The following is a 9,902-nucleotide window of genomic DNA, read 5'->3' on the forward strand; positions in this document are numbered from 1 at the left end:
CTTTCTTCCTCTGGTCTTGTAGACCAAGAGTTTCTGCTGAAGCAGTTCCAGGGAATGCCTGACATTCTGTTGGTGTTATTTTTCTACATTCCATCCTGACATCCATGAATATCCCTGAGCTACCAGGGATACCTTCAGCATTGTGCATACAAGTGTTGGTGAGTTGTTTTTTTCATGTAATGTCGTGCCATGGTTGTGGTAGGATGCTGGTTAGTACTAGTGGTTGTCTATAATGTTCCGTCTGTAGGGCCATAGCTGGTACCCAATCCTCCCAGGTGGGCCACTGTTGTGTCTCTATTCTGTCAAAGTAATAGCTTAACTTGCCGAATCAGGGTAGGTTCGGGAAGCCTGCTACACAAAGCCAATGTGTCTGGTTCCATGTCCTCTGGAGTTCTGGGTACAGGTTGTCATATAAGTCTCTGGGGCACCTATTTCCCCATGGTTTAGATAGAGGGGGTATGTCACTCTTAAGTGGGTAAGGTACAGCAAATTCTGTACATTGGGTCCAGTTCATATTTGGACCAGGTTTACACGGATTTGGTGTTGTTGTAGGTGTAGATGAGAAAGTTTCCCTCTTCCTCTCCAGGCTCATATTCATCATATTCATAGTCATGCACTTGTTCTTCTCATGTTAATATTGTAAGGTTGAACCACCTGCCCTCTGCTTTACCTTCTAACCCTGTATGTATCAAAGTACTTGTATATAATTTAGGAAAGGTTGAATTTATAGCTAAATCACAATCGAATGCACACTCGATCTCTATTCCCATAGAGGTTGTTTTGTAGATTCCTTTAACATTAACTGTGTTCTGTCGAACCTTTGGTGGTCTATACCAATAATTATTAAAGTTTGTTCTAACAATAAAGGCATTGGACCACACTTCATTAAAGTGACATTTTGTGGGAATTTGATCATATCTATTTGTATTATAACCATCTTTTTGATCTAACATATAATCTTTGTTAGGGTACTGTACTGACTGGTTTGGGGTGTCAACTTGGCACAAGCTGGAGTTATCCCAGAGAAAGGAGTTTCATTTGGGTAAATGCCTCCATGATATCCAGCTGTGGGGCATTTTCTCAATTAGTGATCAAGGGGGGAGGGCCCCTTGTGAGTGGTACCATCTCTGGGCTGGTATTCCTGGGTTCTTTAAGAGAGCAAGCTGAGCAAGCCAGAGGAAGCAAGCCAGTAAGGAACATCCCTCCATGGCCTCTGCATCAGCTCCTGCTTCCTGACCTGCTTGAGTTCCAATCTTGACATCCTTTGGTGATCAACAGCAATGTGGAAAGTGTAAGCTGAATAAACTCTTTCCTCCCCAACTGCTTCTTGGTCATGATGTTTGTGCAGGAATAGAAATCCTGTCTAAGGCAGGTGGTATGGTGCTACCTGTTGTCTGAGGTGTTCGAAACCCTGGTACCAGTAATAACTTAAGCAGGAAGCATATTTGGTCCAAAAGCTGTCTGTTCTTAGTTGGTATGTTGTCCATATCCTATCATCTGCCGACCATCTAGGTATTTTGTTTAGTGGGTCTAGAACCTTAGGTCTATAGGTGGGCCATAGTATTTGTGGTTTGGGGGTGATAGTAGGCATATTTAGTACCCCCAGTCCTGTTGCCAGCGATGCCACATATACCAATCCCAGGGTGTATAACATCAAATGATAATATGACATAGAGCACGGCAAGCATAGCCAATGGGTGCCCCATGCTTAGTAACATATATAGCACTATTCCACCAACTGCTCCAAAAAGTGAATAGCCAATAATCCACTAGTAAGTGGGCATAGGTTTAGTAATAACAATGTTATTTCCAATTTCTTCTTGTCACAGTATTTAGCCAGCAGACGGTATAGTTGGCTATAATAATAAGGATCACACACACATACACACATTGCCTGTTAGTGTGATGCTGAATCCCCCAGTTTGGTTAGTTGCAGTCCTCCCTTGCTGTCTGTGGTCTACACGGTGTTTCCAGTGCCAGGGTGCTACGATTTCTGTCTGGGTTAGTTTATCCTTGTGCCTGCAAATGCAAGCATAGGGTTTGATTATTTCTAGTTTTTTCCTCTGGGTAATCGATATCTGTCTGTGTGCTGAGGACTTGCTCCGTTGAAGATCGTCTGTTGATTCTAAGTCTGCTATTTCGTTCAAAGGTAGCTTTTGTCAGAGCTTCTGAAAGTGGTCTATCTCTATGTGCTGTTAATTTTACTTTACGTAATCCATTGACTCTTTCAGTACTGCCTGCTGCTGTTGGGTTATACGCCAGGTGGAATTCCCACATTACGTCAAGATTTTGTGCTAGTCTCTGTATAATTTTACCAGTAAAGCGGGTTCCTTGACCACTTTGTATTAGTTGGGGAATACCATAGACTGAAATCCGTGACCATAATGTAAGTGTTGTTAGTTTTTGGTCTGGTGTGGGTCCTGATCTGGCCAAACTTAATCCTGTGCAGATATCTACTATTGTGCATGTGTACTGTTTCCTAAACTCATTTAATGTTCTATGCAATCAATTTGGATTAAAATGTAGTCTATGAGTGCCTATTCCATGGTAAATTATGTTTAAATCTGGTTTTGGTTGCAGGGCATCCTTCACATTTCTGAATGGCATTCTTAATTTTATTCCACGTTTTGGCAATGTTTCTTGGAGTGAACCATTGGTATGCTGCATGACTTCCTGCATGTCTGAGGAATTTGTGTATTTGCTCTATTTCCTCTCCTGCTTCTTCCTGGGATGGTCCCCAGGTGAAATCAGATGCTTCCCCCCCCCCCCCGCTATACTGTATTAATGGTTGGAGCAACAATTGCAGGTATGGTATATGCTGCCTCCAATGCCCAAATAAACCTATTAAATGCTGGGTTTCTGTCTTATTCTGAGGTCTTAGTAAGTTTCTTAATTTGTTAGTTACTTCTGGAGGAAAAGATGGTCCTCTAATTGACCAGTGTACTCCGAGGAATTTAACTTCCTCTGCTGGTCCCTTTACTTTGTCTTTATTAATGGACCATCCTTCATTTGTTAGATGTGCAGTTAAGTCTGCTACTATTTTATGTAATATTTACTTGTCATTTGATATCAATAGAAGGTCATCTACATATAAAAAATTGTTACTTCTTCTGGTGTGAGTAATGAATCTAAAGCCCGTCTCAATGTGTTGCATGCTACAATTGGGCTGTTTTTGTATCCTTGTGGAACTCTAGTAAATTGATAGTTTTCCTTCCCATGAGAATGCGGTGATTTCTCTAGAGTTGGAGGGTAGGAGAATGCCAAAGAACATGTCTGTTAGGTCTATTGTGGCTAACCATTTGGGTGCCACCTGCCTGATTCACAGAAATATATCTTCTACATCTGGCAATTGTCCAGGCATCTGCTCTGACAGGTTATGTATGTCCCTGTAGTCTACTGTGAGTCTCCATTTGCCATTGGGTTTCTTTCTGGCCAGATGGGGCTGTTGTAGTTAAAGCTTTGTGTTGGTTCTATAATGCCTTCTTTTAATAACGTTTGTATGGTGTCCTTCACTTCCCCCACCCCACCTTTTATGGGGTACTGTGGTGTGAAGGAGGGTGGTGTTTTAGGGAGTTCTATCTGTGGAATTTTGACTGGAGCCAACAGTATCTTTGGCATTTTTTTATAATTCAAAAATTTCAGAAATAATTTGTGTATTGTGGGTAGCTCTATGATATTTTCTGGGGTGCTGCACAGAGTGAAATCTAGTTCATAATTTTTATCATGTACTTGCAATGTTAGTTTAGTTATAGGGGTCTGACTTTGCCTCCAACTCCCTCTACTTCTATGTAGCCTTTAATCTTGCCTGTATTCAGGAACTGCCCTTCATCTATGGAGATATATATATATATATATATATATATATATATATATATATTTCACTACCCATGTCCAACAGCCATTTGACCACTTTGGTGGCACCATTGGAGAGTATAATGAGTAATGCCACTCTGGGTTTTAGATATTGTGTCCCAGAGGTTGAGAGGGACATCCATGTCCTCTTATATTTTTCCTGAGTGGCAGCCTTCTCATAAATCTTGCCCTTACACTTGGCCTTTGGTTGTGATGGGGCCTCAGCCATTGGGCCCCCTTTGCCCTGAGAAGGTCAGCGAGGAGCTTGCCCAAACAAGCATCTGGTGGGATTCCATGGTTGGCTTGGTCCTGATCCAATTGAGATGTTGGTATTCTGTCTTCCAAATGGTCTTATATTTTTGAACCATCTCTTCACTTCGTTATATTTCTTACTTTTAATGGGGAGGGATACTGCCTTGTTTGAGTCTAACTCTCTGTATGATTTTGAGAAGTCTATAGCATCTGCCACAGTTTGGTATCCTTGCAGTGGTCCGGCTAGGATCGTCCTGAGATGATGCGGAGCTCCTTTACAGGATTTTCCTAAACTGGGCCAACACTGGTGCTACCTGTGGGGCGGGTACCTGGTTATAAATGAAGTGGAGTACTCCTAATTTTCTAACTGAATTGCTTCCTGCAAACTATTCCATTTTGCTGAGGCCTCAAACTGAGTTAAATCTAAGGAGGGGAACACATATCTCCAAACTTCAGTTATCCAGTCAAGCAGTAGGTGGGTGGATGTCTCCTGGGAGCTGTCTAACACTTGCTCTAGAGCATTGAACAGGGTGGGGTTTTCCTAATTTTGTGCATCTCTTGGTCTGGTAACATTGTATCTGCTCCCTTCTCCCACAGTTTCACTATGTAGCATGCATCCTTCCTGCCGTTCTGAGCATAGTCTTTTAAGTTCCTGTGGGGGATATACTCTGGTTTCCATTATCACCTCCGTGGGGCTGGTATGTCCAGAACCCCTTACTGGCATCTGAAGCCAGGAGGCTGTCACTGGTAGTGATGGGACCGGTTCTGACTCTAGGCCATTCTTGAAAGGATTGGAGTCTTTCCATTGTTTTGTGATATTCGTGGCTAGCCTTTTGCCCGTGAGTCTATCCTTAACCAGATCGACTGTAGTCTTCATGAGTATACTAGGTACTTCTTTTTGTGATGCTCTCTCTATGATAGGTTCCACCTGCTGTGGTGCTGTCAATGGGACGTCAATTTTAACTTCCTTGCACTTAGTCTTAAATTCTTAACTATGTGGTTAGTATCCTGTCAAGCTCTTTCTACCAATTCACAGGTCTCTTCATCCTCCAATTTTACCTTTTTCATACCCTCGATGAGCCTTTGTAGTCAGCTTATGGTGTTAATTTATAGGCTACATGGTATAGTGCCTTTATTATTTTCTTTTTAAAGTACCAAGTGATATTACTTCTTGGGTTTTTCAATAATTTCAGTAAATAATTTATCAGCCTATCTCACTAGTCTTTTTGTCAGCCACTCCCTCATTAGGCTTGGCAGCCTACTTATCTGCACCTATAACCCACTTTTCTTCATCACCTTTCAGGTCAGAGATGGCTTCGAGGAGTCATTTTGACTTCAAGGCCAGAGGGTCTCAGATTAGGAGCATATCTGAATTCTACCGCCTGGATACCACCTAGTAAACGGCCCGTAATTTAAAGTGTGGCCGCTAAGCGGTGCTAAGCAGCTGCTAAACGCCTGCTAGCATCTCTGAATTCTATTCCCCGGTAAATGGCCTGCAATTTCAGTAAATGACCTGCAATTTAAACCACAGTCACTAGATGGTGCTAAGTGGCTGCTAAACTCCAGCTGGTTTCCGGCTGCCAACTGTCTCAAAACTGTCACGAATTGGAGTTAATGACAGGCCGAAGGGAAATCCTTGAACTTACGGGAAAGGTTCCAACAGCTTTTTTTTTTTTTTCATCCAAAAATAAGTAATTTATTACTTTGAAAATCCTTTTACACTATTAAGCCAACAGCATAGACATGATCATGTATAAAGTCATGAATTGCACAACTGAGGTAAATGCGGTATTCTTCCCAACAGGAGTGTCTTTCAGACAAGTGTCTCAGGTCTCATCGTCATGGTCACCTAACAGCTTATTTATTCATAAACAGCAATAAACAAGTAAATGGTGAAACGGGCTAGCAGTCGTTCACACACACACACACACACACACACACACGCTTCACTAACCTTCCATGGCAGCACTCAGTTAGGGCTTATGACTTCTTCCTGCTGCTTTTCTGATGTGCTGGAGCTGGGCCGCCATGCAGGCTTGTCTCTTCTGACTGTGGGCGTCCATGTGCATTGTCTCTCACCATGATGCATCTCCATTGGGCCCCAAAGGCTGAGCGAGTCGCCATACCAGATCTGAATTTTTAAGCTAAATTCAGGCAATCATAACTAAGGCACTTCACACCTTATTTCGTTCATTTCGCGTGAGTCTTCCAGTTCAATTGCCTTTTATTGTCTGTAAGGGAGAAATGCCTGTTGTAACAGACACAATGATTTGACAGCCATCCCAATATTAAATTAAGTAAAGGATACATGATAACCTCACATTGGGGTGGGCACTGTAGCAACAGGCCTGGAGACTCTGCAGAATACAAGGTGGAGAGCGCAGTGCCTGCAGTGAAGGCAGTGGGGTGCACAGGAGGAGTGGGGAGGCCAAAGCTGTTGGGAAAGCAAGTCAGGGCCAGGGCCAAAAGTCATCTACACTGGGACCCTGTCCCACCTCACCCCCCACCCCTGTCCTCAGACCTACTCTTGCCAACTCTGGAGTCCAGGCTAGAGCTGGGAATTCTCTGGACAACTTTCTATAGGAGCAAAGTACATAGAGATGTTGTTGCCCTTCTGTGATAAAGTCAGAGGGTTTCCAACCCTGCCTCCCTCCTTCCCCCCTGGCTCAAGTAGGGCCATGAAAAATAGCTGGGCTCTATTGCATGTTTTAGAGGCATTAATTTTCCCTGGTGTCACAGCCCACCAGCGCCACACTATGGCCCAGAGTGAGCACTATAAGTGTTGCTGGCCTGATGGATAAGATAAGGGAGGGGAAGGGACAGGGGCTAGCAGAGGGACTCCAGAGGGCCATCAAGATACAGTCACTACAGCCGGGTGTGGTGGCTCATGCCTTTAATCCCAGCACTCGGGAGGCAGAGGCAGGCAGATTTCTGAGTTCGAGGCCAACCTGGTCTACAGAGTGAGTTCCAGGACAGCCAAGGCTACACAGAGAAACCCTGTCTCGAAAAACAAACAAANAAAAAAAAAAAAAAGATAGTCACTACACACATGGTGTTGGTGAAGCCAGAGCCAGGGCGCCAGCCAGTCAGCACAATGACCACACCTCCCTTCTTGAAGAAGCCTCGGGTCTTGCCAACATCAATAGCTAAGTTTACAGGAAGGTCAATATCCTCAGCCCAGGCATTCAGTACGGCATCCTTACACAGCACAGGGAAGATGCCACGGTACAGATGGGCCTGGCTAGCAACCTGGGGATTGCGCATCAAAGACATGATAGGAGCCCGAAGGCAGTACCTAGCCACTTGGTAAGCACTCCTGCCAGACTTGGTGAGCACAATGGCCCCACTGCAGCACTTGAAGGAGCCCGTTGGGCAACCAGATGCTACGTGCAAACAGCCTCCAGACGGTAGTTCCTCTTGGTTGTTTCTCTGGTCAGCATGATGCAGTCTGCTCCATCTAGGACTGCATTACCCACATCACTGCCTTCAGCACGGGTGGGGCGTGACTTCTTGAACAAGCTCTCCAGCATCCGTGCTACACAGATGGCAGGTTTCCCAGCTCGGTTGCATTGTCCAATCATGGTCTTCTGAGCCAGGAAGACCTTCTCTGCAGGAATTTCAATGCCCAGCTCACCACGAGTCACCATGAGCCCATCACTGGCCTCCAAGATCTCATCAAGCCAGCAGACACCTTCATGGTTCTTGATTTTTGCTGATGATCTTGATGTTCTTGTCCTTCTCTCCCAGTACCTTCCTGACTTCATGCACGTCGGCTGCCTTGCGGAAGAAAGACACAAACACCATGTCCGCATCAAACCATGTCCCCTTCAGCTGTGGTGAGATGAGCCCATCGTCCACCTCCACCACCTTGCAGATGTTCTTATAGTCCAACCACAGGATGCTCTTGTCATACTTCTCCATGTAGGTATTGTTCGGGGTGATCTTCGGAGTGGCTCCCTTCTTCAGCTCCACCTCTGCAGAGCCACTGCCCTTGATGAGTCCAGTCCTGATCTCAGGTTCCTTTGTATCCAGAGGCACCGCAACAGGACAGTAGAGAATGGGGTCAGATGCGAAGCTTTCTGTGGCTGCACGGGCACTCTTGGTGGTCTTTGCATGATACTTATGAGTTCCATGAGAGAAATTCAGTCGATCCACATTTATCCCATACTTAATCATCTCCTTCAGCATCTCCACAGATCGGGAAGCAGGGCCAATGGTGCAAACGATGCCAGTGTTGCGGGCCATGATGGGCGCGGAGACAGTGTCCAGGTGGCACATGTGTTCCAGAAAGGTGTCAGCCATTGTGCTGCATGGAGCTGCTGAGTCTGAATGAAGACAGTCCCTGCTTCACTGTGTGGCTTCAGCATGAAGTCCACAGGAGTACTTTAGATCCTGCTGCGATACCTAAAGTGGATGTCTGTTGAGTCAGGATGCATCACCGCTGTGCCTCAACATTTCTTAACTTGTTACACTTTAAATACAGTGGCATCAAGAAGTTTATAAGAACAACCCTTCTAGAAGGCAGTAGTGTTGCTTATAAAGTCATGCCTCTTTATACTTTAGGGTAGGCCACATGCTAAGTAGTTGGTCAGTACAAAGCACAATGAATGACATTTTTGTAGATTTTTTTTAAAATCATATTGCTTTGTTTAGGCTTTTTTAGTTTAATATTAATTTTCTCAACTTACATCCTGTTCACCACTGCCCTCCTGGTCACCCCTTCCCACAATCATTCCTTCTTCCCCCACTCCCCTTGACCTAGAAGTAGGTGGGGGCGATCTGGCTTTCCCACTCGCTGGCACTTCAAGGCTCTTCAGGGCTATATACTTCCCCTCCCACTGGGGCCAGACAAGGCAGCCCAGCTAAATGAACATATCCCAAGTACAGACAACAGCTTTTAGGATAGGCCCCACTCCAGTTGTTCAGGACCCACATAAAGACCAAGCTACACATCTGCTACATATGTGTGGGGAGGCCCAGGTCCTGCCTGTGTATGTTCTTTGGTTGGTGGTTCAGACTCTAAGATCTCCAAGGGTCCACCTTAGTTGAATAGTTGTTATCCCTATCCTCTTATGGGCTGCAATCGTTTCGTTTCTCCTATTCTTTCTTACCAGTGCTTTATGCCATGAAAGTTATAAAATGGAAAAGTTCTTTGAGCAAATAAAAGCTCATTTCTCTTGGGAATTACTGAGGCTATGGAGCGCTCACAAAAAGGGATCATGACTGCCCTCCGAAAGACCCAACAAGCAGCTGAAAGAGTCAGATGCCGATATTTGCACCCAACCAATGGACAGAAGCAGCTGACCCCTGTTATTGAATTAGGGAAGGCTGAAAGAAGCTGAGGAGAAGGGTGATCCTGTAGGAGGACCAGCAGTCTCAATTAATTTGGACCCCCCCCAAGAGCTCTCAAACACTGGACCACCAAACAGACAGCATACACCAGCTGATAGGAGGCTCCCAACACACATACAGTAGAGGACTGGCAGATCTGTGTTCATTCAAAGATGATGCCCCTAACTCTCAAGGTACTGGAAGCCCCAGGGAATTTAGAGGTCAGGTGGGGTGGGGAGGAGGTGTGGGATGTGGAGCAGATGGAGGGTGAATGGGGGCTCGGGGAATGGAATATAGAGTGTAGAAAATAAATTTAAAATAAAATAAAATTTAAAAAGAGAAACAAAGAAAGTATGAATTGAATTTTATTTTTGTTAAGATTTATGAACATCTTTTTGTTTGTTTGTTGTTTGTTTTTGCTTTTTTTCGAGACAGGGTTTCTCTGTATAGCCCTGGCTGTCCTGGAA

The 9,902-nt window shown here is 44.7% G+C and overlaps 1 pseudogene; it reads right to left on the reverse strand.

The window, feature by feature from the left end:
* Nucleotides 1-8,471, reverse strand: part of LOC110334256 — a 67,498-nt pseudogene extending 59,027 nt beyond the window's left edge.
* Between the last annotated feature and the right edge of the window lie 1,431 nt (nucleotides 8,472-9,902).

Source organism: Mus pahari, chromosome 16 (assembly GCF_900095145.1).
Source record: "Mus pahari chromosome 16, PAHARI_EIJ_v1.1, whole genome shotgun sequence".
In the NCBI taxonomy this organism is placed as follows: domain Eukaryota; kingdom Metazoa; phylum Chordata; class Mammalia; order Rodentia; family Muridae; genus Mus; species Mus pahari.